The following is a 26,411-nucleotide window of genomic DNA, read 5'->3' on the forward strand; positions in this document are numbered from 1 at the left end:
AATACATTTAAATGATTGTAATAAATAGAGCGGTAAAACACGTCTTTCTAAAAGCCAGCATATTATATAAATAGTGAAGAAAAGGCAAAAGCTTACAGCACCTGGTATTCCCAGGCGGTCTCCCATCCAAGTACTAAGCAGGCCCGACGCTGCTTAGCTTCCGAGATCAGACGAGATCGGGCGCTCTCAGCGCGGTATGGCCGTAAGCGAGGGCTGCTCCAAAAAGTGGGCTATTTAAAGATCAGCCTCCGTAAAAGCCAGCATATTATATAAATAGTGAAGAAAAGGCAAAAGCTTACAGCACCTGGTATTCCCAGGCGGTCTCCCATCCAAGTACTAAGCAGGCCCGACGCTGCTTAGCTTCCGAGATCAGACGAGATCGGGCGATCTCAGCGCGGTATGGCCGTAAGCGAGGGCTGCTCCAAAAAGTGGGCTATTTAAAGATCAGCCTCCGTAAAAGCCAGCATATTATATAAATAGTGAAGAAAAGGCAAAAGCTTACAGCACCTGGTATTCCCAGGCGGTCTCCCATCCAAGTGTAACAATCGGCCTTATCAGTCGAGTTACAAGACTAAAATGGGATCAGATTTAACTGTGAGAGATGACTAGTGGTTAAAAGAATGAGACATAAAAGAAGATTGGTTTAAATAGATTTGGTTTATTTACAAGGTTCACATAAAAGACTTTAAAACAACACGATAAAACGAGGTAAACGCTGTTAAAAGAATACAGTTCATTTGTCCATACCCTAAAAACAGTCCAAGAATCCCAGTGTGTTGATAAGTCCAATGTGAGTGTCCACCGGTGTATATACAATCCACAGAAAGTGTAATCCAAAGTTTGCAGGTGGTGAATGGAAAGGTGAGCTCTAAAATTAGCAACTCCTCAATCCAACAGTTTGGTGACTGTCCTTTGTTTGTCATGCTGCTCTCTTATACAGTTGTACTTCCTGCTTCCTGTCATGTGTCTAGTCACATGGCAGGCCAACCATCCATTTTTTAAAGACACACACTCACTTAAAATGTTAAGAGTAATAAAATGGCCTAAAAAACATGTAAAACACTTAAAACTCTATAATACATTTAAATGATTGTAATAAATAGAGCGGTAAAACACGTCTTTCTAAAAGCCAGCATATTATATAAATAGTGAAGAAAAGGCAAAAGCTTACAGCACCTGGTATTCCCAGGCGGTCTCCCATCCAAGTACTAAGCAGGCCCGACGCTGCTTAGCTTCCGAGATCAGACGAGATCGGGCGCTCTCAGCAGGGTATGGCCGTAAGCGAGGGCTGCTCCAAAAAGTGGGCTATTTAAAGATCAGCCTCCGTAAAAGCCAGCATATTATATAAATAGTGAAGAAAAGGCAAAAGCTTACAGCACCTGGTAATCCCAGGCGGTCTCCCATCCAAGTGTAACAATTGGCCTTATCAGCCGAGTTACAAGACTAAAATGGGGTCAGATTTAACTGTGAGAGATGACTAGTGGTTAAAAGAATGAGACATAAAAGAAGATTGGTTTAAATAGATTTGGTTTATTTACAAGGTTCACATAAAAGACTTTAAAACAACACGATAAAACGAGGTAAACGCTGTTAAAAGAATACAGTTCATTTGTCCATACCCTAAAAACAGTCCAAGAATCCCAGTGTGTTGATAAGTCCAATGTGAGTGTCCACCGGTGTATATACAATCCACAGAAAGTGTAATCCAAAGTTTGCAGGTGGTGAATGGAAAGGTGAGCTCTAAAATTAGCAACTCCTCAATCCAACAGTTTGGTGACTGTCCTTTGTTTGTCATGCTGCTCTCTTATACAGTTGTACTTCCTGCTTCCTGTCATGTGTCTAGTCACATGGCAGGCCAACCATCCATTTTTTAAAGACACACACTCACTTAAAATGTTAAGAGTAATAAAATGGCCTAAAAAACATGTAAAACACTTAAAACTCTATAATACATTTAAATGATTGTAATAAATAGAGCGGTAAAACACGTCTTTCTAAAAGCCAGCATATTATATAAATAGTGAAGAAAAGGCAAAAGCTTACAGCACCTGGTATTCCCAGGCGGTCTCCCATCCAAGTACTAAGCAGGCCCGACGCTGCTTAGCTTCCGAGATCAGACGAGATCGGGCGCTCTCAGCGCGGTATGGCCGTAAGCGAGGGCTGCTCCAAAAAGTGGGCTATTTAAAGATCAGCCTCCGTAAAAGCCAGCATATTATATAAATAGTGAAGAAAAGGCAAAAGCTTACAGCACCTGGTATTCCCAGGCGGTCTCCCATCCAAGTACTAAGCAGGCCCGACGCTGCTTAGCTTCCGAGATCAGACGAGATCGGGCGCTCTCAGCGCGGTATGGCCGTAAGCGAGGGCTGCTCCAAAAAGTGGGCTATTTAAAGATCAGCCTCCGTAAAAGCCAGCATATTATATAAATAGTGAAGAAAAGGCAAAAGCTTACAGCACCTGGTATTCCCAGGCGGTCTCCCATCCAAGTGTAACAATCGGCCTTATCAGTCGAGTTACAAGACTAAAATGGGATCAGATTTAACTGTGAGAGATGACTAGTGGTTAAAAGAATGAGACATAAAAGAAGATTGGTTTAAATAGATTTGGTTTATTTACAAGGTTCACATAAAAGACTTTAAAACAACACGATAAAACGAGGTAAACGCTGTTAAAAGAATACAGTTCATTTGTCCATACCCTAAAAACAGTCCAAGAATCCCAGTGTGTTGATAAGTCCAATGTGAGTGTCCACCGGTGTATATACAATCCACAGAAAGTGTAATCCAAAGTTTGCAGGTGGTGAATGGAAAGGTGAGCTCTAAAATTAGCAACTCCTCAATCCAACAGTTTGGTGACTGTCCTTTGTTTGTCATGCTGCTCTCTTATACAGTTGTACTTCCTGCTTCCTGTCATGTGTCTAGTCACATGGCAGGCCAACCATCCATTTTTTAAAGACACACACTCACTTAAAATGTTAAGAGTAATAAAATGGCCTAAAAAACATGTAAAACACTTAAAACTCTATAATACATTTAAATGATTGTAATAAATAGAGCGGTAAAACACGTCTTTCTAAAAGCCAGCATATTATATAAATAGTGAAGAAAAGGCAAAAGCTTACAGCACCTGGTATTCCCAGGCGGTCTCCCATCCAAGTACTAAGCAGGCCCGACGCTGCTTAGCTTCCGAGATCAGACGAGATCGGGCGCTCTCAGCAGGGTATGGCCGTAAGCGAGGGCTGCTCCAAAAAGTGGGCTATTTAAAGATCAGCCTCCGTAAAAGCCAGCATATTATATAAATAGTGAAGAAAAGGCAAAAGCTTACAGCACCTGGTAATCCCAGGCGGTCTCCCATCCAAGTGTAACAATTGGCCTTATCAGCCGAGTTACAAGACTAAAATGGGGTCAGATTTAACTGTGAGAGATGACTAGTGGTTAAAAGAATGAGACATAAAAGAAGATTGGTTTAAATAGATTTGGTTTATTTACAAGGTTCACATAAAAGACTTTAAAACAACACGATAAAACGAGGTAAACGCTGTTAAAAGAATACAGTTCATTTGTCCATACCCTAAAAACAGTCCAAGAATCCCAGTGTGTTGATAAGTCCAATGTGAGTGTCCACCGGTGTATATACAATCCACAGAAAGTGTAATCCAAAGTTTGCAGGTGGTGAATGGAAAGGTGAGCTCTAAAATTAGCAACTCCTCAATCCAACAGTTTGGTGACTGTCCTTTGTTTGTCATGCTGCTCTCTTATACAGTTGTACTTCCTGCTTCCTGTCATGTGTCTAGTCACATGGCAGGCCAACCATCCATTTTTTAAAGACACACACTCACTTAAAATGTTAAGAGTAATAAAATGGCCTAAAAAACATGTAAAACACTTAAAACTCTATAATACATTTAAATGATTGTAATAAATAGAGCGGTAAAACACGTCTTTCTAAAAGCCAGCATATTATATAAATAGTGAAGAAAAGGCAAAAGCTTACAGCACCTGGTATTCCCAGGCGGTCTCCCATCCAAGTACTAAGCAGGCCCGACGCTGCTTAGCTTCCGAGATCAGACGAGATCGGGCGCTCTCAGCGCGGTATGGCCGTAAGCGAGGGCTGCTCCAAAAAGTGGGCTATTTAAAGATCAGCCTCCGTAAAAGCCAGCATATTATATAAATAGTGAAGAAAAGGCAAAAGCTTACAGCACCTGGTATTCCCAGGCGGTCTCCCATCCAAGTACTAAGCAGGCCCGACGCTGCTTAGCTTCCGAGATCAGACGAGATCGGGCGCTCTCAGCGCGGTATGGCCGTAAGCGAGGGCTGCTCCAAAAAGTGGGCTATTTAAAGATCAGCCTCCGTAAAAGCCAGCATATTATATAAATAGTGAAGAAAAGGCAAAAGCTTACAGCACCTGGTATTCCCAGGCGGTCTCCCATCCAAGTGTAACAATCGGCCTTATCAGTCGAGTTACAAGACTAAAATGGGATCAGATTTAACTGTGAGAGATGACTAGTGGTTAAAAGAATGAGACATAAAAGAAGATTGGTTTAAATAGATTTGGTTTATTTACAAGGTTCACATAAAAGACTTTAAAACAACACGATAAAACGAGGTAAACGCTGTTAAAAGAATACAGTTCATTTGTCCATACCCTAAAAACAGTCCAAGAATCCCAGTGTGTTGATAAGTCCAATGTGAGTGTCCACCGGTGTATATACAATCCACAGAAAGTGTAATCCAAAGTTTGCAGGTGGTGAATGGAAAGGTGAGCTCTAAAATTAGCAACTCCTCAATCCAACAGTTTGGTGACTGTCCTTTGTTTGTCATGCTGCTCTCTTATACAGTTGTACTTCCTGCTTCCTGTCATGTGTCTAGTCACATGGCAGGCCAACCATCCATTTTTTAAAGACACACACTCACTTAAAATGTTAAGAGTAATAAAATGGCCTAAAAAACATGTAAAACACTTAAAACTCTATAATACATTTAAATGATTGTAATAAATAGAGCGGTAAAACACGTCTTTCTAAAAGCCAGCATATTATATAAATAGTGAAGAAAAGGCAAAAGCTTACAGCACCTGGTATTCCCAGGCGGTCTCCCATCCAAGTACTAAGCAGGCCCGACGCTGCTTAGCTTCCGAGATCAGACGAGATCGGGCGCTCTCAGCGCGGTATGGCCGTAAGCGAGGGCTGCTCCAAAAAGTGGGCTATTTAAAGATCAGCCTCCGTAAAAGCCAGCATATTATATAAATAGTGAAGAAAAGGCAAAAGCTTACAGCACCTGGTAATCCCAGGCGGTCTCCCATCCAAGTGTAACAATCGGCCTTATCAGCCGAGTTACAAGACTAAAATGGGGTCAGATTTAACTGTGAGAGATGACTAGTGGTTAAAAGAATGAGACATAAAAGAAGATTGGTTTAAATAGATTTGGTTTATTTACAAGGTTCACATAAAAGACTTTAAAACAACACGATAAAACGAGGTAAACGCTGTTAAAAGAATACAGTTCATTTGTCCATACCCTAAAAACAGTCCAAGAATCCCAGTGTGTTGATAAGTCCAATGTGAGTGTCCACCGGTGTATATACAATCCACAGAAAGTGTAATCCAAAGTTTGCAGGTGGTGAATGGAAAGGTGAGCTCTAAAATTAGCAACTCCTCAATCCAACAGTTTGGTGACTGTCCTTTGTTTGTCATGCTGCTCTCTTATACAGTTGTACTTCCTGCTTCCTGTCATGTGTCTAGTCACATGGCAGGCCAACCATCCATTTTTTAAAGACACACACTCACTTAAAATGTTAAGAGTAATAAAATGGCCTAAAAAACATGTAAAACACTTAAAACTCTATAATACATTTAAATGATTGTAATAAATAGAGCGGTAAAACACGTCTTTCTAAAAGCCAGCATATTATATAAATAGTGAAGAAAAGGCAAAAGCTTACAGCACCTGGTATTCCCAGGCGGTCTCCCATCCAAGTACTAAGCAGGCCCGACGCTGCTTAGCTTCCGAGATCAGACGAGATCGGGCGCTCTCAGCGCGGTATGGCCGTAAGCGAGGGCTGCTCCAAAAAGTGGGCTATTTAAAGATCAGCCTCCGTAAAGCCAGCATATTATATAAATAGTGAAGAAAAGGCAAAAGCTTACAGCACCTGGTATTCCCAGGCGGTCTCCCATCCAAGTACTAAGCAGGCCCGACGCTGCTTAGCTTCCGAGATCAGACGAGATCGGGCGCTCTCAGCGCGGTATGGCCGTAAGCGAGGGCTGCTCCAAAAAGTGGGCTATTTAAAGATCAGCCTCCGTGAAAGCCAGCATATTATATAAATAGTGAAGAAAAGGCAAAAGCTTACAGCACCTGGTAATCCCAGGCGGTCTCCCATCCAAGTGTAACAATCGGCCTTATCAGCCGAGTTACAAGACTAAAATGGGGTCAGATTTAACTGTGAGAGATGACTAGTGGTTAAAAGAATGAGACATAAAAGAAGATTGGTTTAAATAGATTTGGTTTATTTACAAGGTTCACATAAAAGACTTTAAAACAACACGATAAAACGAGGTAAACGCTGTTAAAAGAATACAGTTCATTTGTCCATACCCTAAAAACAGTCCAAGAATCCCAGTGTGTTGATAAGTCCAATGTGAGTGTCCACCGGTGTATATACAATCCACAGAAAGTGTAATCCAAAGTTTGCAGGTGGTGAATGGAAAGGTGAGCTCTAAAATTAGCAACTCCTCAATCCAACAGTTTGGTGACTGTCCTTTGTTTGTCATGCTGCTCTCTTATACAGTTGTACTTCCTGCTTCCTGTCATGTGTCTAGTCACATGGCAGGCCAACCATCCATTTTTTAAAGACGCACACTCACTTAAAATGTTAAGAGTAATAAAATGGCCTAAAAAACATGTAAAACACTTAAAACTCTATAATACATTTAAATGATTGTAATAAATAGAGCGGTAAAACACGTCTTTCTAAAAGCCAGCATATTATATAAATAGTGAAGAAAAGGCAAAAGCTTACAGCACCTGGTATTCCCAGGCGGTCTCCCATCCAAGTACTAAGCAGGCCCGACGCTGCTTAGCTTCCGAGATCAGACGAGATCGGGCGCTCTCAGCGCGGTATGGCCGTAAGCGAGGGCTGCTCCAAAAAGTGGGCTATTTAAAGATCAGCCTCCGTAAAAGCCAGCATATTATATAAATAGTGAAGAAAAGGCAAAAGCTTACAGCACCTGGTATTCCCAGGCGGTCTCCCATCCAAGTGTAACAATCGGCCTTATCAGCCGAGTTACAAGACTAAAATGGGATCAGATTTAACTGTGAGAGATGACTAGTGGTTAAAAGAATGAGACATAAAAGAAGATTGGTTTAAATAGATTTGGTTTATTTACAAGGTTCACATAAAAGACTTTAAAACAACACGATAAAACGAGGTAAACGCTGTTAAAAGAATACAGTTCATTTGTCCATACCCTAAAAACAGTCCAAGAATCCCAGTGTGTTGATAAGTCCAATGTGAGTGTCCACCGGTGTATATACAATCCACAGAAAGTGTAATCCAAAGTTTGCAGGTGGTGAATGGAAAGGTGAGCTCTAAAATTAGCAACTCCTCAATCCAACAGTTTGGTGACTGTCCTTTGTTTGTCATGCTGCTCTCTTATACAGTTGTACTTCCTGCTTCCTGTCATGTGTCTAGTCACATGGCAGGCCAACCATCCATTTTTTATAGACACACACTCACTTAAAATGTTAAGAGTAATAAAATGGCCTAAAAAACATGTAAAACACTTAAAACTCTATAATACATTTAAATGATTGTAATAAATAGAGCGGTAAAACACGTCTTTCTAAAAGCCAGCATATTATATAAATAGTGAAGAAAAGGCAAAAGCTTACAGCACCTGGTATTCCCAGGCGGTCTCCCATCCAAGTACTAAGCAGGCCCGACGCTGCTTAGCTTCCGAGATCAGACGAGATAGGGCGCTCTCAGCGCAGTATGGCCGTAAGCGAGGGCTGCTCCAAAAAGTGGGCTATTTAAAGATCAGCCTCCGTAAAAGCCAGCATATTATATAAATAGTGAAGAAAAGGCAAAAGCTTACAGCACCTGGTAATCCCAGGCGGTCTCCCATCCAAGTGTAACAATCGGCCTTATCAGCCGAGTTACAAGACTAAAATGGGGTCAGATTTAACTGTGAGAGATGACTAGTGGTTAAAAGAATGAGACATAAAAGAAGATTGGTTTAAATAGATTTGGTTTATTTACAAGGTTCACATAAAAGACTTTAAAACAACACGATAAAACGAGGTAAACGCTGTTAAAAGAATACAGTTCATTTGTCCATACCCTAAAAACAGTCCAAGAATCCCAGTGTGTTGATAAGTCCAATGTGAGTGTCCACCGGTGTATATACAATCCACAGAAAGTGTAATCCAAAGTTTGCAGGTGGTGAATGGAAAGGTGAGCTCTAAAATTAGCAACTCCTCAATCCAACAGTTTGGTGACTGTCCTTTGTTTGTCATGCTGCTCTCTTATACAGTTGTACTTCCTGCTTCCTGTCATGTGTCTAGTCACATGGCAGGCCAACCATCCATTTTTTAAAGACACACACTCACTTAAAATGTTAAGAGTAATAAAATGGCCTAAAAAACATGTAAAACACTTAAAACTCTATAATACATTTAAATGATTGTAATAAATAGAGCGGTAAAACACGTCTTTCTAAAAGCCAGCATATTATATAAATAGTGAAGAAAAGGCAAAAGCTTACAGCACCTGGTATTCCCAGGCGGTCTCCCATCCAAGTACTAAGCAGGCCCGACGCTGCTTAGCTTCCGAGATCAGACGAGATCGGGCGCTCTCAGCGCGGTATGGCCGTAAGCGAGGGCTGCTCCAAAAAGTGGGCTATTTAAAGATCAGCCTCCGTAAAAGCCAGCATATTATATAAATAGTGAAGAAAAGGCAAAAGCTTACAGCACCTGGTATTCCCAGGCGGTCTCCCATCCAAGTACTAAGCAGGCCCGACGCTGCTTAGCTTCCGAGATCAGACGAGATCGGGCGCTCTCAGCGCGGTATGGCCGTAAGCGAGGGCTGCTCCAAAAAGTGGGCTATTTAAAGATCAGCCTCCGTAAAAGCCAGCATATTATATAAATAGTGAAGAAAAGGCAAAAGCTTACAGCACCTGGTATTCCCAGGCGGTCTCCCATCCAAGTGTAACAATCGGCCTTATCAGCCGAGTTACAAGACTAAAATGGGATCAGATTTAACTGTGAGAGATGACTAGTGGTTAAAAGAATGAGACATAAAAGAAGATTGGTTTAAATAGATTTGGTTTATTTACAAGGTTCACATAAAAGACTTTAAAACAACACGATAAAACGAGGTAAACGCTGTTAAAAGAATACAGTTCATTTGTCCATACCCTAAAAACAGTCCAAGAATCCCAGTGTGTTGATAAGTCCAATGTGAGTGTCCACCGGTGTATATACAATCCACAGAAAGTGTAATCCAAAGTTTGCAGGTGGTGAATGGAAAGGTGAGCTCTAAAATTAGCAACTCCTCAATCCAACAGTTTGGTGACTGTCCTTTGTTTGTCATGCTGCTCTCTTATACAGTTGTACTTCCTGCTTCCTGTCATGTGTCTAGTCACATGGCAGGCCAACCATCCATTTTTTATAGACACACACTCACTTAAAATGTTAAGAGTAATAAAATGGCCTAAAAAACATGTAAAACACTTAAAACTCTATAATACATTTAAATGATTGTAATAAATAGAGCGGTAAAACACGTCTTTCTAAAAGCCAGCATATTATATAAATAGTGAAGAAAAGGCAAAAGCTTACAGCACCTGGTATTCCCAGGCGGTCTCCCATCCAAGTACTAAGCAGGCCCGACGCTGCTTAGCTTCCGAGATCAGACGAGATAGGGCGCTCTCAGCGCGGTATGGCCGTAAGCGAGGGCTGCTCCAAAAAGTGGGCTATTTAAAGATCAGCCTCCGTAAAAGCCAGCATATTATATAAATAGTGAAGAAAAGGCAAAAGCTTACAGCACCTGGTAATCCCAGGCGGTCTCCCATCCAAGTGTAACAATCGGCCTTATCAGCCGAGTTACAAGACTAAAATGGGGTCAGATTTAACTGTGAGAGATGACTAGTGGTTAAAAGAATGAGACATAAAAGAAGATTGGTTTAAATAGATTTGGTTTATTTACAAGGTTCACATAAAAGACTTTAAAACAACACGATAAAACGAGGTAAACGCTGTTAAAAGAATACAGTTCATTTGTCCATACCCTAAAAACAGTCCAAGAATCCCAGTGTGTTGATAAGTCCAATGTGAGTGTCCACCGGTGTATATACAATCCACAGAAAGTGTAATCCAAAGTTTGCAGGTGGTGAATGGAAAGGTGAGCTCTAAAATTAGCAACTCCTCAATCCAACAGTTTGGTGACTGTCCTTTGTTTGTCATGCTGCTCTCTTATACAGTTGTACTTCCTGCTTCCTGTCATGTGTCTAGTCACATGGCAGGCCAACCATCCATTTTTTAAAGACACACACTCACTTAAAATGTTAAGAGTAATAAAATGGCCTAAAAAACATGTAAAACACTTAAAACTCTATAATACATTTAAATGATTGTAATAAATAGAGCGGTAAAACACGTCTTTCTAAAAGCCAGCATATTATATAAATAGTGAAGAAAAGGCAAAAGCTTACAGCACCTGGTATTCCCAGGCGGTCTCCCATCCAAGTACTAAGCAGGCCCGACGCTGCTTAGCTTCCGAGATCAGACGAGATCGGGCGCTCTCAGCGCGGTATGGCCGTAAGCGAGGGCTGCTCCAAAAAGTGGGCTATTTAAAGATCAGCCTCCGTAAAAGCCAGCATATTATATAAATAGTGAAGAAAAGGCAAAAGCTTACAGCACCTGGTATTCCCAGGCGGTCTCCCATCCAAGTACTAAGCAGGCCCGACGCTGCTTAGCTTCCGAGATCAGACGAGATCGGGCGCTCTCAGCGCGGTATGGCCGTAAGCGAGGGCTGCTCCAAAAAGTGGGCTATTTAAAGATCAGCCTCCGTAAAAGCCAGCATATTATATAAATAGTGAAGAAAAGGCAAAAGCTTACAGCACCTGGTATTCCCAGGCGGTCTCCCATCCAAGTGTAACAATCGGCCTTATCAGTCGAGTTACAAGACTAAAATGGGATCAGATTTAACTGTGAGAGATGACTAGTGGTTAAAAGAATGAGACATAAAAGAAGATTGGTTTAAATAGATTTGGTTTATTTACAAGGTTCACATAAAAGACTTTAAAACAACACGATAAAACGAGGTAAACGCTGTTAAAAGAATACAGTTCATTTGTCCATACCCTAAAAACAGTCCAAGAATCCCAGTGTGTTGATAAGTCCAATGTGAGTGTCCACCGGTGTATATACAATCCACAGAAAGTGTAATCCAAAGTTTGCAGGTGGTGAATGGAAAGGTGAGCTCTAAAATTAGCAACTCCTCAATCCAACAGTTTGGTGACTGTCCTTTGTTTGTCATGCTGCTCTCTTATACAGTTGTACTTCCTGCTTCCTGTCATGTGTCTAGTCACATGGCAGGCCAACCATCCATTTTTTAAAGACACACACTCACTTAAAATGTTAAGAGTAATAAAATGGCCTAAAAAACATGTAAAACACTTAAAACTCTATAATACATTTAAATGATTGTAATAAATAGAGCGGTAAAACACGTCTTTCTAAAAGCCAGCATATTATATAAATAGTGAAGAAAAGGCAAAAGCTTACAGCACCTGGTATTCCCAGGCGGTCTCCCATCCAAGTACTAAGCAGGCCCGACGCTGCTTAGCTTCCGAGATCAGACGAGATCGGGCGCTCTCAGCGCGGTATGGCCGTAAGCGAGGGCTGCTCCAAAAAGTGGGCTATTTAAAGATCAGCCTCCGTAAAAGCCAGCATATTATATAAATAGTGAAGAAAAGGCAAAAGCTTACAGCACCTGGTAATCCCAGGCGGTCTCCCATCCAAGTGTAACAATCGGCCTTATCAGCCGAGTTACAAGACTAAAATGGGGTCAGATTTAACTGTGAGAGATGACTAGTGGTTAAAAGAATGAGACATAAAAGAAGATTGGTTTAAATAGATTTGGTTTATTTACAAGGTTCACATAAAAGACTTTAAAACAACACGATAAAACGAGGTAAACGCTGTTAAAAGAATACAGTTCATTTGTCCATACCCTAAAAACAGTCCAAGAATCCCAGTGTGTTGATAAGTCCAATGTGAGTGTCCACCGGTGTATATACAATCCACAGAAAGTGTAATCCAAAGTTTGCAGGTGGTGAATGGAAAGGTGAGCTCTAAAATTAGCAACTCCTCAATCCAACAGTTTGGTGACTGTCCTTTGTTTGTCATGCTGCTCTCTTATACAGTTGTACTTCCTGCTTCCTGTCATGTGTCTAGTCACATGGCAGGCCAACCATCCATTTTTTAAAGACACACACTCACTTAAAATGTTAAGAGTAATAAAATGGCCTAAAAAACATGTAAAACACTTAAAACTCTATAATACATTTAAATGATTGTAATAAATAGAGCGGTAAAACACGTCTTTCTAAAAGCCAGCATATTATATAAATAGTGAAGAAAAGGCAAAAGCTTACAGCACCTGGTATTCCCAGGCGGTCTCCCATCCAAGTACTAAGCAGGCCCGACGCTGCTTAGCTTCCGAGATCAGACGAGATCGGGCGCTCTCAGCGCGGTATGGCCGTAAGCGAGGGCTGCTCCAAAAAGTGGGCTATTTAAAGATCAGCCTCCGTAAAAGCCAGCATATTATATAAATAGTGAAGAAAAGGCAAAAGCTTACAGCACCTGGTATTCCCAGGCGGTCTCCCATCCAAGTACTAAGCAGGCCCGACGCTGCTTAGCTTCCGAGATCAGACGAGATCGGGCGCTCTCAGCGCGGTATGGCCGTAAGCGAGGGCTGCTCCAAAAAGTGGGCTATTTAAAGATCAGCCTCCGTAAAAGCCAGCATATTATATAAATAGTGAAGAAAAGGCAAAAGCTTACAGCACCTGGTATTCCCAGGCGGTCTCCCATCCAAGTGTAACAATCGGCCTTATCAGCCGAGTTACAAGACTAAAATGGGATCAGATTTAACTGTGAGAGATGACTAGTGGTTAAAAGAATGAGACATAAAAGAAGATTGGTTTAAATAGATTTGGTTTATTTACAAGGTTCACATAAAAGACTTTAAAACAACACGATAAAACGAGGTAAACGCTGTTAAAAGAATACAGTTCATTTGTCCATACCCTAAAAACAGTCCAAGAATCCCAGTGTGTTGATAAGTCCAATGTGAGTGTCCACCGGTGTATATACAATCCACAGAAAGTGTAATCCAAAGTTTGCAGGTGGTGAATGGAAAGGTGAGCTCTAAAATTAGCAACTCCTCAATCCAACAGTTTGGTGACTGTCCTTTGTTTGTCATGCTGCTCTCTTATACAGTTGTACTTCCTGCTTCCTGTCATGTGTCTAGTCACATGGCAGGCCAACCATCCATTTTTTATAGACACACACTCACTTAAAATGTTAAGAGTAATAAAATGGCCTAAAAAACATGTAAAACACTTAAAACTCTATAATACATTTAAATGATTGTAATAAATAGAGCGGTAAAACACGTCTTTCTAAAAGCCAGCATATTATATAAATAGTGAAGAAAAGGCAAAAGCTTACAGCACCTGGTATTCCCAGGCGGTCTCCCATCCAAGTACTAAGCAGGCCCGACGCTGCTTAGCTTCCGAGATCAGACGAGATAGGGCGCTCTCAGCGCGGTATGGCCGTAAGCGAGGGCTGCTCCAAAAAGTGGGCTATTTAAAGATCAGCCTCCGTAAAAGCCAGCATATTATATAAATAGTGAAGAAAAGGCAAAAGCTTACAGCACCTGGTAATCCCAGGCGGTCTCCCATCCAAGTGTAACAATCGGCCTTATCAGCCGAGTTACAAGACTAAAATGGGGTCAGATTTAACTGTGAGAGATGACTAGTGGTTAAAAGAATGAGACATAAAAGAAGATTGGTTTAAATAGATTTGGTTTATTTACAAGGTTCACATAAAAGACTTTAAAACAACACGATAAAACGAGGTAAACGCTGTTAAAAGAATACAGTTCATTTGTCCATACCCTAAAAACAGTCCAAGAATCCCAGTGTGTTGATAAGTCCAATGTGAGTGTCCACCGGTGTATATACAATCCACAGAAAGTGTAATCCAAAGTTTGCAGGTGGTGAATGGAAAGGTGAGCTCTAAAATTAGCAACTCCTCAATCCAACAGTTTGGTGACTGTCCTTTGTTTGTCATGCTGCTCTCTTATACAGTTGTACTTCCTGCTTCCTGTCATGTGTCTAGTCACATGGCAGGCCAACCATCCATTTTTTAAAGACACACACTCACTTAAAATGTTAAGAGTAATAAAATGGCCTAAAAAACATGTAAAACACTTAAAACTCTATAATACATTTAAATGATTGTAATAAATAGAGCGGTAAAACACGTCTTTCTAAAAGCCAGCATATTATATAAATAGTGAAGAAAAGGCAAAAGCTTACAGCACCTGGTATTCCCAGGCGGTCTCCCATCCAAGTACTAAGCAGGCCCGACGCTGCTTAGCTTCCGAGATCAGACGAGATCGGGCGCTCTCAGCGCGGTATGGCCGTAAGCGAGGGCTGCTCCAAAAAGTGGGCTATTTAAAGATCAGCCTCCGTAAAAGCCAGCATATTATATAAATAGTGAAGAAAAGGCAAAAGCTTACAGCACCTGGTATTCCCAGGCGGTCTCCCATCCAAGTACTAAGCAGGCCCGACGCTGCTTAGCTTCCGAGATCAGACGAGATCGGGCGCTCTCAGCGCGGTATGGCCGTAAGCGAGGGCTGCTCCAAAAAGTGGGCTATTTAAAGATCAGCCTCCGTAAAAGCCAGCATATTATATAAATAGTGAAGAAAAGGCAAAAGCTTACAGCACCTGGTATTCCCAGGCGGTCTCCCATCCAAGTGTAACAATCGGCCTTATCAGCCGAGTTACAAGACTAAAATGGGATCAGATTTAACTGTGAGAGATGACTAGTGGTTAAAAGAATGAGACATAAAAGAAGATTGGTTTAAATAGATTTGGTTTATTTACAAGGTTCACATAAAAGACTTTAAAACAACACGATAAAACGAGGTAAACGCTGTTAAAAGAATACAGTTCATTTGTCCATACCCTAAAAACAGTCCAAGAATCCCAGTGTGTTGATAAGTCCAATGTGAGTGTCCACCGGTGTATATACAATCCACAGAAAGTGTAATCCAAAGTTTGCAGGTGGTGAATGGAAAGGTGAGCTCTAAAATTAGCAACTCCTCAATCCAACAGTTTGGTGACTGTCCTTTGTTTGTCATGCTGCTCTCTTATACAGTTGTACTTCCTGCTTCCTGTCATGTGTCTAGTCACATGGCAGGCCAACCATCCATTTTTTATAGACACACACTCACTTAAAATGTTAAGAGTAATAAAATGGCCTAAAAAACATGTAAAACACTTAAAACTCTATAATACATTTAAATGATTGTAATAAATAGAGCGGTAAAACACGTCTTTCTAAAAGCCAGCATATTATATAAATAGTGAAGAAAAGGCAAAAGCTTACAGCACCTGGTATTCCCAGGCGGTCTCCCATCCAAGTACTAAGCAGGCCCGACGCTGCTTAGCTTCCGAGATCAGACGAGATAGGGCGCTCTCAGCGCAGTATGGCCGTAAGCGAGGGCTGCTCCAAAAAGTGGGCTATTTAAAGATCAGCCTCCGTAAAAGCCAGCATATTATATAAATAGTGAAGAAAAGGCAAAAGCTTACAGCACCTGGTAATCCCAGGCGGTCTCCCATCCAAGTGTAACAATCGGCCTTATCAGCCGAGTTACAAGACTAAAATGGGGTCAGATTTAACTGTGAGAGATGACTAGTGGTTAAAAGAATGAGACATAAAAGAAGATTGGTTTAAATAGATTTGGTTTATTTACAAGGTTCACATAAAAGACTTTAAAACAACACGATAAAACGAGGTAAACGCTGTTAAAAGAATACAGTTCATTTGTCCATACCCTAAAAACAGTCCAAGAATCCCAGTGTGTTGATAAGTCCAATGTGAGTGTCCACCGGTGTATATACAATCCACAGAAAGTGTAATCCAAAGTTTGCAGGTGGTGAATGGAAAGGTGAGCTCTAAAATTAGCAACTCCTCAATCCAACAGTTTGGTGACTGTCCTTTGTTTGTCATGCTGCTCTCTTATACAGTTGTACTTCCTGCTTCCTGTCATGTGTCTAGTCACATGGCAGGCCAACCATCCATTTTTTAAAGACACACACTCACTTAAAATGTTAAGAGTAATAAAATGGCCTAAAAAACATGTAAAACACTTAAAACTCTATAATACATTTAAATGATTGTAATAAATAGAGCGGTAAAACACGTCTTTCTAAAAGCCAGCATATTATATAAATAGTGAAGAAAAGGCAAAAGCTTACAGCACCTGGTATTCCCAGGCGGTCTCCCATCCAAGTACTAAGCAGGCCCGACGCTGCTTAGCTTCCGAGATCAGACGAGATCGGGCGCTCTCAGCGCGGTATGGCCGTAAGCGAGGGCTGCTCCAAAAAGTGGGCTATTTAAAGATCAGCCTCCGTAAAGCCAGCATATTATATAAATAGTGAAGAAAAGGCAAAAGCTTACAGCACCTGGTATTCCCAGGCGGTCTCCCATCCAAGTACTAAGCAGGCCCGACGCTGCTTAGCTTCCGAGATCAGACGAGATCGGGCGCTCTCAGCGCGGTATGGCCGTAAGCGAGGGCTGCTCCAAAAAGTGGGCTATTTAAAGATCAGCCTCCGTGAAAGCCAGCATATTATATAAATAGTGAAGAAAAGGCAAAAGCTTACAGCACCTGGTAATCCCAGGCGGTCTCCCATCCAAGTGTAACAATCGGCCTTATCAGCCGAGTTACAAGACTAAAATGGGGTCAGATTTAACTGTGAGAGATGACTAGTGGTTAAAAGAATGAGACATAAAAGAAGATTGGTTTAAATAGATTTGGTTTATTTACAAGGTTCACATAAAAGACTTTAAAACAACACGATAAAACGAGGTAAACGCTGTTAAAAGAATACAGTTCATTTGTCCATACCCTAAAAACAGTCCAAGAATCCCAGTGTGTTGATAAGTCCAATGTGAGTGTCCACCGGTGTATATACAATCCACAGAAAGTGTAATCCAAAGTTTGCAGGTGGTGAATGGAAAGGTGAGCTCTAAAATTAGCAACTCCTCAATCCAACAGTTTGGTGACTGTCCTTTGTTTGTCATGCTGCTCTCTTATACAGTTGTACTTCCTGCTTCCTGTCATGTGTCTAGTCACATGGCAGGCCAACCATCCATTTTTTAAAGACACACACTCACTTAAAATGTTAAGAGTAATAAAATGGCCTAAAAAACATGTAAAACACTTAAAACTCTATAATACATTTAAATGATTGTAATAAATAGAGCGGTAAAACACGTCTTTCTAAAAGCCAGCATATTATATAAATAGTGAAGAAAAGGCAAAAGCTTACAGCACCTGGTATTCCCAGGCGGTCTCCCATCCAAGTACTAAGCAGGCCCGACGCTGCTTAGCTTCCGAGATCAGACGAGATCGGGCGCTCTCAGCGCGGTATGGCCGTAAGCGAGGGCTGCTCCAAAAAGTGGGCTATTTAAAGATCAGCCTCCGTAAAAGCCAGCATATTATATAAATAGTGAAGAAAAGGCAAAAGCTTACAGCACCTGGTAATCCCAGGCGGTCTCCCATCCAAGTGTAACAATCGGCCTTATCAGCCGAGTTACAAGACTAAAATGGGGTCAGATTTAACTGTGAGAGATGACTAGTGGTTAAAAGAATGAGACATAAAAGAAGATTGGTTTAAATAGATTTGGTTTATTTACAAGGTTCACATAAAAGACTTTAAAACAACACGATAAAACGAGGTAAACGCTGTTAAAAGAATACAGTTCATTTGTCCATACCCTAAAAACAGTCCAAGAATCCCAGTGTGTTGATAAGTCCAATGTGAGTGTCCACCGGTGTATATACAATCCACAGAAAGTGTAATCCAAAGTTTGCAGGTGGTGAATGGAAAGGTGAGCTCTAAAATTAGCAACTCCTCAATCCAACAGTTTGGTGACTGTCCTTTGTTTGTCATGCTGCTCTCTTATACAGTTGTACTTCCTGCTTCCTGTCATGTGTCTAGTCACATGGCAGGCCAACCATCCATTTTTTATAGACACACACTCACTTAAAATGTTAAGAGTAATAAAATGGCCTAAAAAACATGTAAAACACTTAAAACTCTATAATACATTTAAATGATTGTAATAAATAGAGCGGTAAAACACGTCTTTCTAAAAGCCAGCATATTATATAAATAGTGAAGAAAAGGCAAAAGCTTACAGCACCTGGTATTCCCAGGCGGTCTCCCATCCAAGTACTAAGCAGGCCCGACGCTGCTTAGCTTCCGAGATCAGACGAGATAGGGCGCTCTCAGCGCGGTATGGCCGTAAGCGAGGGCTGCTCCAAAAAGTGGGCTATTTAAAGATCAGCCTCCGTAAAAGCCAGCATATTATATAAATAGTGAAGAAAAGGCAAAAGCTTACAGCACCTGGTAATCCCAGGCGGTCTCCCATCCAAGTGTAACAATCGGCCTTATCAGCCGAGTTACAAGACTAAAATGGGGTCAGATTTAACTGTGAGAGATGACTAGTGGTTAAAAGAATGAGACATAAAAGAAGATTGGTTTAAATAGATTTGGTTTATTTACAAGGTTCACATAAAAGACTTTAAAACAACACGATAAAACGAGGTAAACGCTGTTAAAAGAATACAGTTCATTTGTCCATACCCTAAAAACAGTCCAAGAATCCCAGTGTGTTGATAAGTCCAATGTGAGTGTCCACCGGTGTATATACAATCCACAGAAAGTGTAATCCAAAGTTTGCAGGTGGTGAATGGAAAGGTGAGCTCTAAAATTAGCAACTCCTCAATCCAACAGTTTGGTGACTGTCCTTTGTTTGTCATGCTGCTCTCTTATACAGTTGTACTTCCTGCTTCCTGTCATGTGTCTAGTCACATGGCAGGCCAACCATCCATTTTTTAAAGACACACACTCACTTAAAATGTTAAGAGTAATAAAATGGCCTAAAAAACATGTAAAACACTTAAAACTCTATAATACATTTAAATGATTGTAATAAATAGAGCGGTAAAACACGTCTTTCTAAAAGCCAGCATATTATATAAATAGTGAAGAAAAGGCAAAAGCTTACAGCACCTGGTATTCCCAGGCGGTCTCCCATCCAAGTACTAAGCAGGCCCGACGCTGCTTAGCTTCCGAGATCAGACGAGATCGGGCGCTCTCAGCGCGGTATGGCCGTAAGCGAGGGCTGCTCCAAAAAGTGGGCTATTTAAAGATCAGCCTCCGTAAAGCCAGCATATTATATAAATAGTGAAGAAAAGGCAAAAGCTTACAGCACCTGGTATTCCCAGGCGGTCTCCCATCCAAGTACTAAGCAGGCCCGACGCTGCTTAGCTTCCGAGATCAGACGAGATCGGGCGCTCTCAGCGCGGTATGGCCGTAAGCGAGGGCTGCTCCAAAAAGTGGGCTATTTAAAGATCAGCCTCCGTGAAAGCCAGCATATTATATAAATAGTGAAGAAAAGGCAAAAGCTTACAGCACCTGGTAATCCCAGGCGGTCTCCCATCCAAGTGTAACAATCGGCCTTATCAGCCGAGTTACAAGACTAAAATGGGGTCAGATTTAACTGTGAGAGATGACTAGTGGTTAAAAGAATGAGACATAAAAGAAGATTGGTTTAAATAGATTTGGTTTATTTACAAGGTTCACATAAAAGACTTTAAAACAACACGATAAAACGAGGTAAACGCTGTTAAAAGAATACAGTTCATTTGTCCATACCCTAAAAACAGTCCAAGAATCCCAGTGTGTTGATAAGTCCAATGTGAGTGTCCACCGGTGTATATACAATCCACAGAAAGTGTAATCCAAAGTTTGCAGGTGGTGAATGGAAAGGTGAGCTCTAAAATTAGCAACTCCTCAATCCAACAGTTTGGTGACTGTCCTTTGTTTGTCATGCTGCTCTCTTATACAGTTGTACTTCCTGCTTCCTGTCATGTGTCTAGTCACATGGCAGGCCAACCATCCATTTTTTAAAGACACACACTCACTTAAAATGTTAAGAGTAATAAAATGGCCTAAAAAACATGTAAAACACTTAAAACTCTATAATACATTTAAATGATTGTAATAAATAGAGCGGTAAAACACGTCTTTCTAAAAGCCAGCATATTATATAAATAGTGAAGAAAAGGCAAAAGCTTACAGCACCTGGTATTCCCAGGCGGTCTCCCATCCAAGTACTAAGCAGGCCCGACGCTGCTTAGCTTCCGAGATCAGACGAGATCGGGCGCTCTCAGCGCGGTATGGCCGTAAGCGAGGGCTGCTCCAAAAAGTGGGCTATTTAAAGATCAGCCTCCGTAAAAGCCAGCATATTATATAAATAGTGAAGAAAAGGCAAAAGCTTACAGCACCTGGTATTCCCAGGCGGTCTCCCATCCAAGTACTAAGCAGGCCCGACGCTGCTTAGCTTCCGAGATCAGACGAGATCGGGCGCTCTCAGCGCGGTATGGCCGTAAGTGAGGGCTGCTCCAAAAAGTGGGCTATTTAAAGATCAGCCTCCGTAAAAGCCAGCATATTATATAAATAGTGAAGAAAAGGCAAAAGCTTACAGCACCTGGTAATCCCAGGCGGTCTCCCATCCAAGTGTAACAATCGGCCTTATCAGCCGAGTTACAAGACTAAAATGGGGTCAGATTTAACTGTGAGAGATGACTAGTGGTTAAAAGAATGAGACATAAAAGAAGATTGGTTTAAATAGATTTGGTTTATTTACAAGGTTCACATAAAAGACTTTAAAACAACACGATAAAACGAGGTAAACGCTGTTAAAAGAATACAGTTCATTTGTCCATACCCTAAAAACAGTCCAAGAATCCCAGTGTGTTGATAAGTCCAATGTGAGTGTCCACCGGTGTATATACAATCCACAGAAAGTGTAATCCAAAGTTTGCAGGTGGTGAATGGAAAGGTGAGCTCTAAAATTAGCAACTCCTCAATCCAACAGTTTGGTGACTGTCCTTTGTTTGTCATGCTGCTCTCTTATACAGTTGTACTTCCTGCTTCCTGTCATGTGTCTAGTCACATGGCAGGCCAACCATCCATTTTTTAAAGACACACACTCACTTAAAATGTTAAGAGTAATAAAATGGCCTAAAAAACATGTAAAACACTTAAAACTCTATAATACATTTAAATGATTGTAATAAATAGAGCGGTAAAACACGTCTTTCTAAAAGCCAGCATATTATATAAATAGTGAAGAAAAGGCAAAAGCTTACAGCACCTGGTATTCCCAGGCGGTCTCCCATCCAAGTACTAAGCAGGCCCGACGCTGCTTAGCTTCCGAGATCAGACGAGATCGGGCGCTCTCAGCGCGGTATGGCCGTAAGCGAGGGCTGCTCCAAAAAGTGGGCTATTTAAAGATCAGCCTCCGTAAAAGCCAGCATATTATATAAATAGTGAAGAAAAGGCAAAAGCTTACAGCACCTGGTATTCCCAGGCGGTCTCCCATCCAAGTACTAAGCAGGCCCGACGCTGCTTAGCTTCCGAGATCAGACGAGATCGGGCGCTCTCAGCGCGGTATGGCCGTAAGCGAGGGCTGCTCCAAAAAGTGGGCTATTTAAAGATCAGCCTCCGTAAAAGCCAGCATATTATATAAATAGTGAAGAAAAGGCAAAAGCTTACAGCACCTGGTATTCCCAGGCGGTCTCCCATCCAAGTGTAACAATCGGCCTTATCAGCCGAGTTACAAGACTAAAATGGGATCAGATTTAACTGTGAGAGATGACTAGTGGTTAAAAGAATGAGACATAAAAGAAGATTGGTTTAAATAGATTTGGTTTATTTACAAGGTTCACATAAAAGACTTTAAAACAACACGATAAAACGAGGTAAACGCTGTTAAAAGAATACAGTTCATTTGTCCATACCCTAAAAACAGTCCAAGAATCCCAGTGTGTTGATAAGTCCAATGTGAGTGTCCACCGGTGTATATACAATCCACAGAAAGTGTAATCCAAAGTTTGCAGGTGGTGAATGGAAAGGTGAGCTCTAAAATTAGCAACTCCTCAATCCAACAGTTTGGTGACTGTCCTTTGTTTGTCATGCTGCTCTCTTATACAGTTGTACTTCCTGCTTCCTGTCATGTGTCTAGTCACATGGCAGGCCAACCATCCATTTTTTATAGACACACACTCACTTAAAATGTTAAGAGTAATAAAATGGCCTAAAAAACATGTAAAACACTTAAAACTCTATAATACATTTAAATGATTGTAATAAATAGAGCGGTAAAACACGTCTTTCTAAAAGCCAGCATATTATATAAATAGTGAAGAAAAGGCAAAAGCTTACAGCACCTGGTATTCCCAGGCGGTCTCCCATCCAAGTACTAAGCAGGCCCGACGCTGCTTAGCTTCCGAGATCAGACGAGATAGGGCGCTCTCAGCGCGGTATGGCCGTAAGCGAGGGCTGCTCCAAAAAGTGGGCTATTTAAAGATCAGCCTCCGTAAAAGCCAGCATATTATATAAATAGTGAAGAAAAGGCAAAAGCTTACAGCACCTGGTAATCCCAGGCGGTCTCCCATCCAAGTGTAACAATCGGCCTTATCAGCCGAGTTACAAGACTAAAATGGGGTCAGATTTAACTGTGAGAGATGACTAGTGGTTAAAAGAATGAGACATAAAAGAAGATTGGTTTAAATAGATTTGGTTTATTTACAAGGTTCACATAAAAGACTTTAAAACAACACGATAAAACGAGGTAAACGCTGTTAAAAGAATACAGTTCATTTGTCCATACCCTAAAAACAGTCCAAGAATCCCAGTGTGTTGATAAGTCCAATGTGAGTGTCCACCGGTGTATATACAATCCACAGAAAGTGTAATCCAAAGTTTGCAGGTGGTGAATGGAAAGGTGAGCTCTAAAATTAGCAACTCCTCAATCCAACAGTTTGGTGACTGTCCTTTGTTTGTCATGCTGCTCTCTTATACAGTTGTACTTCCTGCTTCCTGTCATGTGTCTAGTCACATGGCAGGCCAACCATCCATTTTTTAAAGACACACACTCACTTAAAATGTTAAGAGTAATAAAATGGCCTAAAAAACATGTAAAACACTTAAAACTCTATAATACATTTAAATGATTGTAATAAATAGAGCGGTAAAACACGTCTTTCTAAAAGCCAGCATATTATATAAATAGTGAAGAAAAGGCAAAAGCTTACAGCACCTGGTATTCCCAGGCGGTCTCCCATCCAAGTACTAAGCAGGCCCGACGCTGCTTAGCTTCCGAGATCAGACGAGATCGGGCGCTCTCAGCGCGGTATGGCCGTAAGCGAGGGCTGCTCCAAAAAGTGGGCTATTTAAAGATCAGCCTCCGTAAAGCCAGCATATTATATAAATAGTGAAGAAAAGGCAAAAGCTTACAGCACCTGGTATTCCCAGGCGGTCTCCCATCCAAGTACTAAGCAGGCCCGACGCTGCTTAGCTTCCGAGATCAGACGAGATCGGGCGCTCTCAGCGCGGTATGGCCGTAAGCGAGGGCTGCTCCAAAAAGTGGGCTATTTAAAGATCAGCCTCCGTGAAAGCCAGCATATTATATAAATAGTGAAGAAAAGGCAAAAGCTTACAGCACCTGGTAATCCCAGGCGGTCTCCCATCCAAGTGTAACAATCGGCCTTATCAGCCGAGTTACAAGACTAAAATGGGGTCAGATTTAACTGTGAGAGATGACTAGTGGTTAAAAGAATGAGACATAAAAGAAGATTGGTTTAAATAGATTTGGTTTATTTACAAGGTTCACATAAAAGACTTTAAAACAACACGATAAAACGAGGTAAACGCTGTTAAAAGAATACAGTTCATTTGTCCATACCCTAAAAACAGTCCAAGAATCCCAGTGTGTTGATAAGTCCAATGTGAGTGTCCACCGGTGTATATACAATCCACAGAAAGTGTAATCCAAAGTTTGCAGGTGGTGAATGGAAAGGTGAGCTCTAAAATTAGCAACTCCTCAATCCAACAGTTTGGTGACTGTCCTTTGTTTGTCATGCTGCTCTCTTATACAGTTGTACTTCCTGCTTCCTGTCATGTGTCTAGTCACATGGCAGGCCAACCATCCATTTTTTAAAGACGCACACTCACTTAAAATGTTAAGAGTAATAAAATGGCCTAAAAAACATGTAAAACACTTAAAACTCTATAATACATTTAAATGATTGTAATAAATAGAGCGGTAAAACACGTCTTTCTAAAAGCCAGCATATTATATAAATAGTGAAGAAAAGGCAAAAGCTTACAGCACCTGGTATTCCCAGGCGGTCTCCCATCCAAGTACTAAGCAGGCCCGACGCTGCTTAGCTTCCGAGATCAGACGAGATCGGGCGCTCTCAGCGCGGTATGGCCGTAAGCGAGGGCTGCTCCAAAAAGTGGGCTATTTAAAGATCAGCCTCCGTAAAAGCCAGCATATTATATAAATAGTGAAGAAAAGGCAAAAGCTTACAGCACCTGGTAATCCCAGGCGGTCTCCCATCCAAGTGTAACAATCGGCCTTATCAGCCGAGTTACAAGACTAAAATGGGGTCAGATTTAACTGTGAGAGATGACTAGTGGTTAAAAGAATGAGACATAAAAGAAGATTGGTTTAAATAGATTTGGTTTATTTACAAGGTTCACATAAAAGACTTTAAAACAACACGATAAAACGAGGTAAACGCTGTTAAAAGAATACAGTTCATTTGTCCATACCCTAAAAACAGTCCAAGAATCCCAGTGTGTTGATAAGTCCAATGTGAGTGTCCACCGGTGTATATACAATCCACAGAAAGTGTAATCCAAAGTTTGCAGGTGGTGAATGGAAAGGTGAGCTCTAAAATTAGCAACTCCTCAATCCAACAGTTTGGTGACTGTCCTTTGTTTGTCATGCTGCTCTCTTATACAGTTGTACTTCCTGCTTCCTGTCATGTGTCTAGTCACATGGCAGGCCAACCATCCATTTTTTAAAGACGCACACTCACTTAAAATGTTAAGAGTAATAAAATGGCCTAAAAAACATGTAAAACACTTAAAACTCTATAATACATTTAAATGATTGTAATAAATAGAGCGGTAAAACACGTCTTTCTAAAAGCCAGCATATTATATAAATAGTGAAGAAAAGGCAAAAGCTTACAGCACCTGGTATTCCCAGGCGGTCTCCCATCCAAGTACTAAGCAGGCCCGACGCTGCTTAGCTTCCGAGATCAGACGAGATCGGGCGCTCTCAGCGCGGTATGGCCGTAAGCGAGGGCTGCTCCAAAAAGTGGGCTATTTAAAGATCAGCCTCCGTAAAAGCCAGCATATTATATAAATAGTGAAGAAAAGGCAAAAGCTTACAGCACCTGGTAATCCCAGGCGGTCTCCCATCCAAGTGTAACAATCGGCCTTATCAGCCGAGTTACAAGACTAAAATGGGGTCAGATTTAACTGTGAGAGATGACTAGTGGTTAAAAGAATGAGACATAAAAGAAGATTGGTTTAAATAGATTTGGTTTATTTACAAGGTTCACATAAAAGACTTTAAAACAACACGATAAAACGAGGTAAACGCTGTTAAAAGAATACAGTTCATTTGTCCATACCCTAAAAACAGTCCAAGAATCCCAGTGTGTTGATAAGTCCAATGTGAGTGTCCACCGGTGTATATACAATCCACAGAAAGTGTAATCCAAAGTTTGCAGGTGGTGAATGGAAAGGTGAGCTCTAAAATTAGCAACTCCTCAATCCAACAGTTTGGTGACTGTCCTTTGTTTGTCATGCTGCTCTCTTATACAGTTGTACTTCCTGCTTCCTGTCATGTGTCTAGTCACATGGCAGGCCAACCATCCATTTTTTAAAGACACACACTCACTTAAAATGTTAAGAGTAATAAAATGGCCTAAAAAACATGTAAAACACTTAAAACTCTATAATACATTTAAATGATTGTAATAAATAGAGCGGTAAAACACGTCTTTCTAAAAGCCAGCATATTATATAAATAGTGAAGAAAAGGCAAAAGCTTACAGCACCTGGTATTCCCAGGCGGTCTCCCATCCAAGTACTAAGCAGGCCCGACGCTGCTTAGCTTCCGAGATCAGACGAGATCGGGCGCTCTCAGCGCGGTATGGCCGTAAGCGAGGGCTGCTCCAAAAAGTGGGCT

The 26,411-nt window shown here is 41.2% G+C and overlaps 41 non-coding genes across 41 annotated transcripts; all 41 read right to left on the bottom strand.

The window, feature by feature from the left end:
* Positions 1–89: 89 nt before the first annotated feature.
* LOC141304151 (5S ribosomal RNA) lies at positions 90–208 on the bottom strand. The gene has a single exon (XR_012344117.1). It is a non-coding gene; the product is annotated as a 5S ribosomal RNA (ribosomal RNA).
* An 84-nt stretch (positions 209–292) lies between these two features.
* On the bottom strand, positions 293–411 carry LOC141303301 (5S ribosomal RNA). The gene has a single exon (XR_012343283.1). It is a non-coding gene; the product is annotated as a 5S ribosomal RNA (ribosomal RNA).
* Positions 412–1,164: 753 nt separating this feature from the next.
* Positions 1,165–1,283, bottom strand: LOC141303382 (5S ribosomal RNA). Its single transcript, XR_012343363.1, has one exon. It is a non-coding gene; the product is annotated as a 5S ribosomal RNA (ribosomal RNA).
* Positions 1,284–2,036: 753 nt separating this feature from the next.
* Positions 2,037–2,155, bottom strand: LOC141304152 (5S ribosomal RNA). The gene has a single exon (XR_012344118.1). It is a non-coding gene; the product is annotated as a 5S ribosomal RNA (ribosomal RNA).
* An 84-nt stretch (positions 2,156–2,239) lies between these two features.
* On the bottom strand, positions 2,240–2,358 carry LOC141304153 (5S ribosomal RNA). Its single transcript, XR_012344119.1, has one exon. It is a non-coding gene; the product is annotated as a 5S ribosomal RNA (ribosomal RNA).
* Positions 2,359–3,111: 753 nt separating this feature from the next.
* Positions 3,112–3,230, bottom strand: LOC141303384 (5S ribosomal RNA). Its single transcript, XR_012343365.1, has one exon. It is a non-coding gene; the product is annotated as a 5S ribosomal RNA (ribosomal RNA).
* Positions 3,231–3,983: 753 nt separating this feature from the next.
* LOC141304154 (5S ribosomal RNA) lies at positions 3,984–4,102 on the bottom strand. The gene has a single exon (XR_012344120.1). It is a non-coding gene; the product is annotated as a 5S ribosomal RNA (ribosomal RNA).
* Positions 4,103–4,186: 84 nt separating this feature from the next.
* On the bottom strand, positions 4,187–4,305 carry LOC141304156 (5S ribosomal RNA). The gene has a single exon (XR_012344121.1). It is a non-coding gene; the product is annotated as a 5S ribosomal RNA (ribosomal RNA).
* Positions 4,306–5,058: 753 nt separating this feature from the next.
* Positions 5,059–5,177, bottom strand: LOC141304157 (5S ribosomal RNA). Its single transcript, XR_012344122.1, has one exon. It is a non-coding gene; the product is annotated as a 5S ribosomal RNA (ribosomal RNA).
* A 753-nt stretch (positions 5,178–5,930) lies between these two features.
* LOC141304158 (5S ribosomal RNA) lies at positions 5,931–6,049 on the bottom strand. Its single transcript, XR_012344123.1, has one exon. It is a non-coding gene; the product is annotated as a 5S ribosomal RNA (ribosomal RNA).
* An 83-nt stretch (positions 6,050–6,132) lies between these two features.
* LOC141304159 (5S ribosomal RNA) lies at positions 6,133–6,251 on the bottom strand. The gene has a single exon (XR_012344124.1). It is a non-coding gene; the product is annotated as a 5S ribosomal RNA (ribosomal RNA).
* Positions 6,252–7,004: 753 nt separating this feature from the next.
* Positions 7,005–7,123, bottom strand: LOC141304160 (5S ribosomal RNA). Its single transcript, XR_012344125.1, has one exon. It is a non-coding gene; the product is annotated as a 5S ribosomal RNA (ribosomal RNA).
* A 753-nt stretch (positions 7,124–7,876) lies between these two features.
* Positions 7,877–7,995, bottom strand: LOC141303623 (5S ribosomal RNA). Its single transcript, XR_012343603.1, has one exon. It is a non-coding gene; the product is annotated as a 5S ribosomal RNA (ribosomal RNA).
* Positions 7,996–8,748: 753 nt separating this feature from the next.
* Positions 8,749–8,867, bottom strand: LOC141304162 (5S ribosomal RNA). Its single transcript, XR_012344128.1, has one exon. It is a non-coding gene; the product is annotated as a 5S ribosomal RNA (ribosomal RNA).
* Positions 8,868–8,951: 84 nt separating this feature from the next.
* LOC141304163 (5S ribosomal RNA) lies at positions 8,952–9,070 on the bottom strand. Its single transcript, XR_012344129.1, has one exon. It is a non-coding gene; the product is annotated as a 5S ribosomal RNA (ribosomal RNA).
* Positions 9,071–9,823: 753 nt separating this feature from the next.
* Positions 9,824–9,942, bottom strand: LOC141303559 (5S ribosomal RNA). The gene has a single exon (XR_012343538.1). It is a non-coding gene; the product is annotated as a 5S ribosomal RNA (ribosomal RNA).
* Positions 9,943–10,695: 753 nt separating this feature from the next.
* Positions 10,696–10,814, bottom strand: LOC141304164 (5S ribosomal RNA). Its single transcript, XR_012344130.1, has one exon. It is a non-coding gene; the product is annotated as a 5S ribosomal RNA (ribosomal RNA).
* Positions 10,815–10,898: 84 nt separating this feature from the next.
* Positions 10,899–11,017, bottom strand: LOC141304165 (5S ribosomal RNA). The gene has a single exon (XR_012344131.1). It is a non-coding gene; the product is annotated as a 5S ribosomal RNA (ribosomal RNA).
* Positions 11,018–11,770: 753 nt separating this feature from the next.
* LOC141304167 (5S ribosomal RNA) lies at positions 11,771–11,889 on the bottom strand. Its single transcript, XR_012344132.1, has one exon. It is a non-coding gene; the product is annotated as a 5S ribosomal RNA (ribosomal RNA).
* A 753-nt stretch (positions 11,890–12,642) lies between these two features.
* LOC141304168 (5S ribosomal RNA) lies at positions 12,643–12,761 on the bottom strand. The gene has a single exon (XR_012344133.1). It is a non-coding gene; the product is annotated as a 5S ribosomal RNA (ribosomal RNA).
* An 84-nt stretch (positions 12,762–12,845) lies between these two features.
* Positions 12,846–12,964, bottom strand: LOC141304169 (5S ribosomal RNA). Its single transcript, XR_012344134.1, has one exon. It is a non-coding gene; the product is annotated as a 5S ribosomal RNA (ribosomal RNA).
* Positions 12,965–13,717: 753 nt separating this feature from the next.
* On the bottom strand, positions 13,718–13,836 carry LOC141303560 (5S ribosomal RNA). Its single transcript, XR_012343539.1, has one exon. It is a non-coding gene; the product is annotated as a 5S ribosomal RNA (ribosomal RNA).
* Positions 13,837–14,589: 753 nt separating this feature from the next.
* Positions 14,590–14,708, bottom strand: LOC141304170 (5S ribosomal RNA). The gene has a single exon (XR_012344135.1). It is a non-coding gene; the product is annotated as a 5S ribosomal RNA (ribosomal RNA).
* An 84-nt stretch (positions 14,709–14,792) lies between these two features.
* On the bottom strand, positions 14,793–14,911 carry LOC141304171 (5S ribosomal RNA). Its single transcript, XR_012344136.1, has one exon. It is a non-coding gene; the product is annotated as a 5S ribosomal RNA (ribosomal RNA).
* Positions 14,912–15,664: 753 nt separating this feature from the next.
* Positions 15,665–15,783, bottom strand: LOC141303625 (5S ribosomal RNA). Its single transcript, XR_012343604.1, has one exon. It is a non-coding gene; the product is annotated as a 5S ribosomal RNA (ribosomal RNA).
* Positions 15,784–16,536: 753 nt separating this feature from the next.
* LOC141304172 (5S ribosomal RNA) lies at positions 16,537–16,655 on the bottom strand. Its single transcript, XR_012344138.1, has one exon. It is a non-coding gene; the product is annotated as a 5S ribosomal RNA (ribosomal RNA).
* An 83-nt stretch (positions 16,656–16,738) lies between these two features.
* LOC141304174 (5S ribosomal RNA) lies at positions 16,739–16,857 on the bottom strand. The gene has a single exon (XR_012344140.1). It is a non-coding gene; the product is annotated as a 5S ribosomal RNA (ribosomal RNA).
* A 753-nt stretch (positions 16,858–17,610) lies between these two features.
* Positions 17,611–17,729, bottom strand: LOC141304175 (5S ribosomal RNA). Its single transcript, XR_012344141.1, has one exon. It is a non-coding gene; the product is annotated as a 5S ribosomal RNA (ribosomal RNA).
* A 753-nt stretch (positions 17,730–18,482) lies between these two features.
* LOC141303561 (5S ribosomal RNA) lies at positions 18,483–18,601 on the bottom strand. The gene has a single exon (XR_012343540.1). It is a non-coding gene; the product is annotated as a 5S ribosomal RNA (ribosomal RNA).
* A 753-nt stretch (positions 18,602–19,354) lies between these two features.
* Positions 19,355–19,473, bottom strand: LOC141304176 (5S ribosomal RNA). The gene has a single exon (XR_012344142.1). It is a non-coding gene; the product is annotated as a 5S ribosomal RNA (ribosomal RNA).
* Positions 19,474–19,556: 83 nt separating this feature from the next.
* LOC141304178 (5S ribosomal RNA) lies at positions 19,557–19,675 on the bottom strand. Its single transcript, XR_012344143.1, has one exon. It is a non-coding gene; the product is annotated as a 5S ribosomal RNA (ribosomal RNA).
* A 753-nt stretch (positions 19,676–20,428) lies between these two features.
* LOC141304179 (5S ribosomal RNA) lies at positions 20,429–20,547 on the bottom strand. Its single transcript, XR_012344144.1, has one exon. It is a non-coding gene; the product is annotated as a 5S ribosomal RNA (ribosomal RNA).
* An 84-nt stretch (positions 20,548–20,631) lies between these two features.
* Positions 20,632–20,750, bottom strand: LOC141303342 (5S ribosomal RNA). Its single transcript, XR_012343324.1, has one exon. It is a non-coding gene; the product is annotated as a 5S ribosomal RNA (ribosomal RNA).
* Positions 20,751–21,503: 753 nt separating this feature from the next.
* LOC141304180 (5S ribosomal RNA) lies at positions 21,504–21,622 on the bottom strand. The gene has a single exon (XR_012344145.1). It is a non-coding gene; the product is annotated as a 5S ribosomal RNA (ribosomal RNA).
* An 84-nt stretch (positions 21,623–21,706) lies between these two features.
* On the bottom strand, positions 21,707–21,825 carry LOC141304181 (5S ribosomal RNA). Its single transcript, XR_012344146.1, has one exon. It is a non-coding gene; the product is annotated as a 5S ribosomal RNA (ribosomal RNA).
* Positions 21,826–22,578: 753 nt separating this feature from the next.
* LOC141303562 (5S ribosomal RNA) lies at positions 22,579–22,697 on the bottom strand. Its single transcript, XR_012343541.1, has one exon. It is a non-coding gene; the product is annotated as a 5S ribosomal RNA (ribosomal RNA).
* A 753-nt stretch (positions 22,698–23,450) lies between these two features.
* Positions 23,451–23,569, bottom strand: LOC141304182 (5S ribosomal RNA). Its single transcript, XR_012344147.1, has one exon. It is a non-coding gene; the product is annotated as a 5S ribosomal RNA (ribosomal RNA).
* Positions 23,570–23,652: 83 nt separating this feature from the next.
* Positions 23,653–23,771, bottom strand: LOC141304183 (5S ribosomal RNA). Its single transcript, XR_012344149.1, has one exon. It is a non-coding gene; the product is annotated as a 5S ribosomal RNA (ribosomal RNA).
* A 753-nt stretch (positions 23,772–24,524) lies between these two features.
* On the bottom strand, positions 24,525–24,643 carry LOC141304184 (5S ribosomal RNA). Its single transcript, XR_012344150.1, has one exon. It is a non-coding gene; the product is annotated as a 5S ribosomal RNA (ribosomal RNA).
* Positions 24,644–25,396: 753 nt separating this feature from the next.
* Positions 25,397–25,515, bottom strand: LOC141304186 (5S ribosomal RNA). The gene has a single exon (XR_012344152.1). It is a non-coding gene; the product is annotated as a 5S ribosomal RNA (ribosomal RNA).
* A 753-nt stretch (positions 25,516–26,268) lies between these two features.
* On the bottom strand, positions 26,269–26,387 carry LOC141304187 (5S ribosomal RNA). Its single transcript, XR_012344153.1, has one exon. It is a non-coding gene; the product is annotated as a 5S ribosomal RNA (ribosomal RNA).
* Positions 26,388–26,411: the final 24 nt, after the last annotated feature.

The sequence above is a fragment of the Garra rufa genome, unplaced genomic scaffold (genome assembly GCF_049309525.1).
Source record: "Garra rufa unplaced genomic scaffold, GarRuf1.0 hap1_unplaced_001, whole genome shotgun sequence".
NCBI lineage: Eukaryota > Metazoa > Chordata > Actinopteri > Cypriniformes > Cyprinidae > Garra > Garra rufa.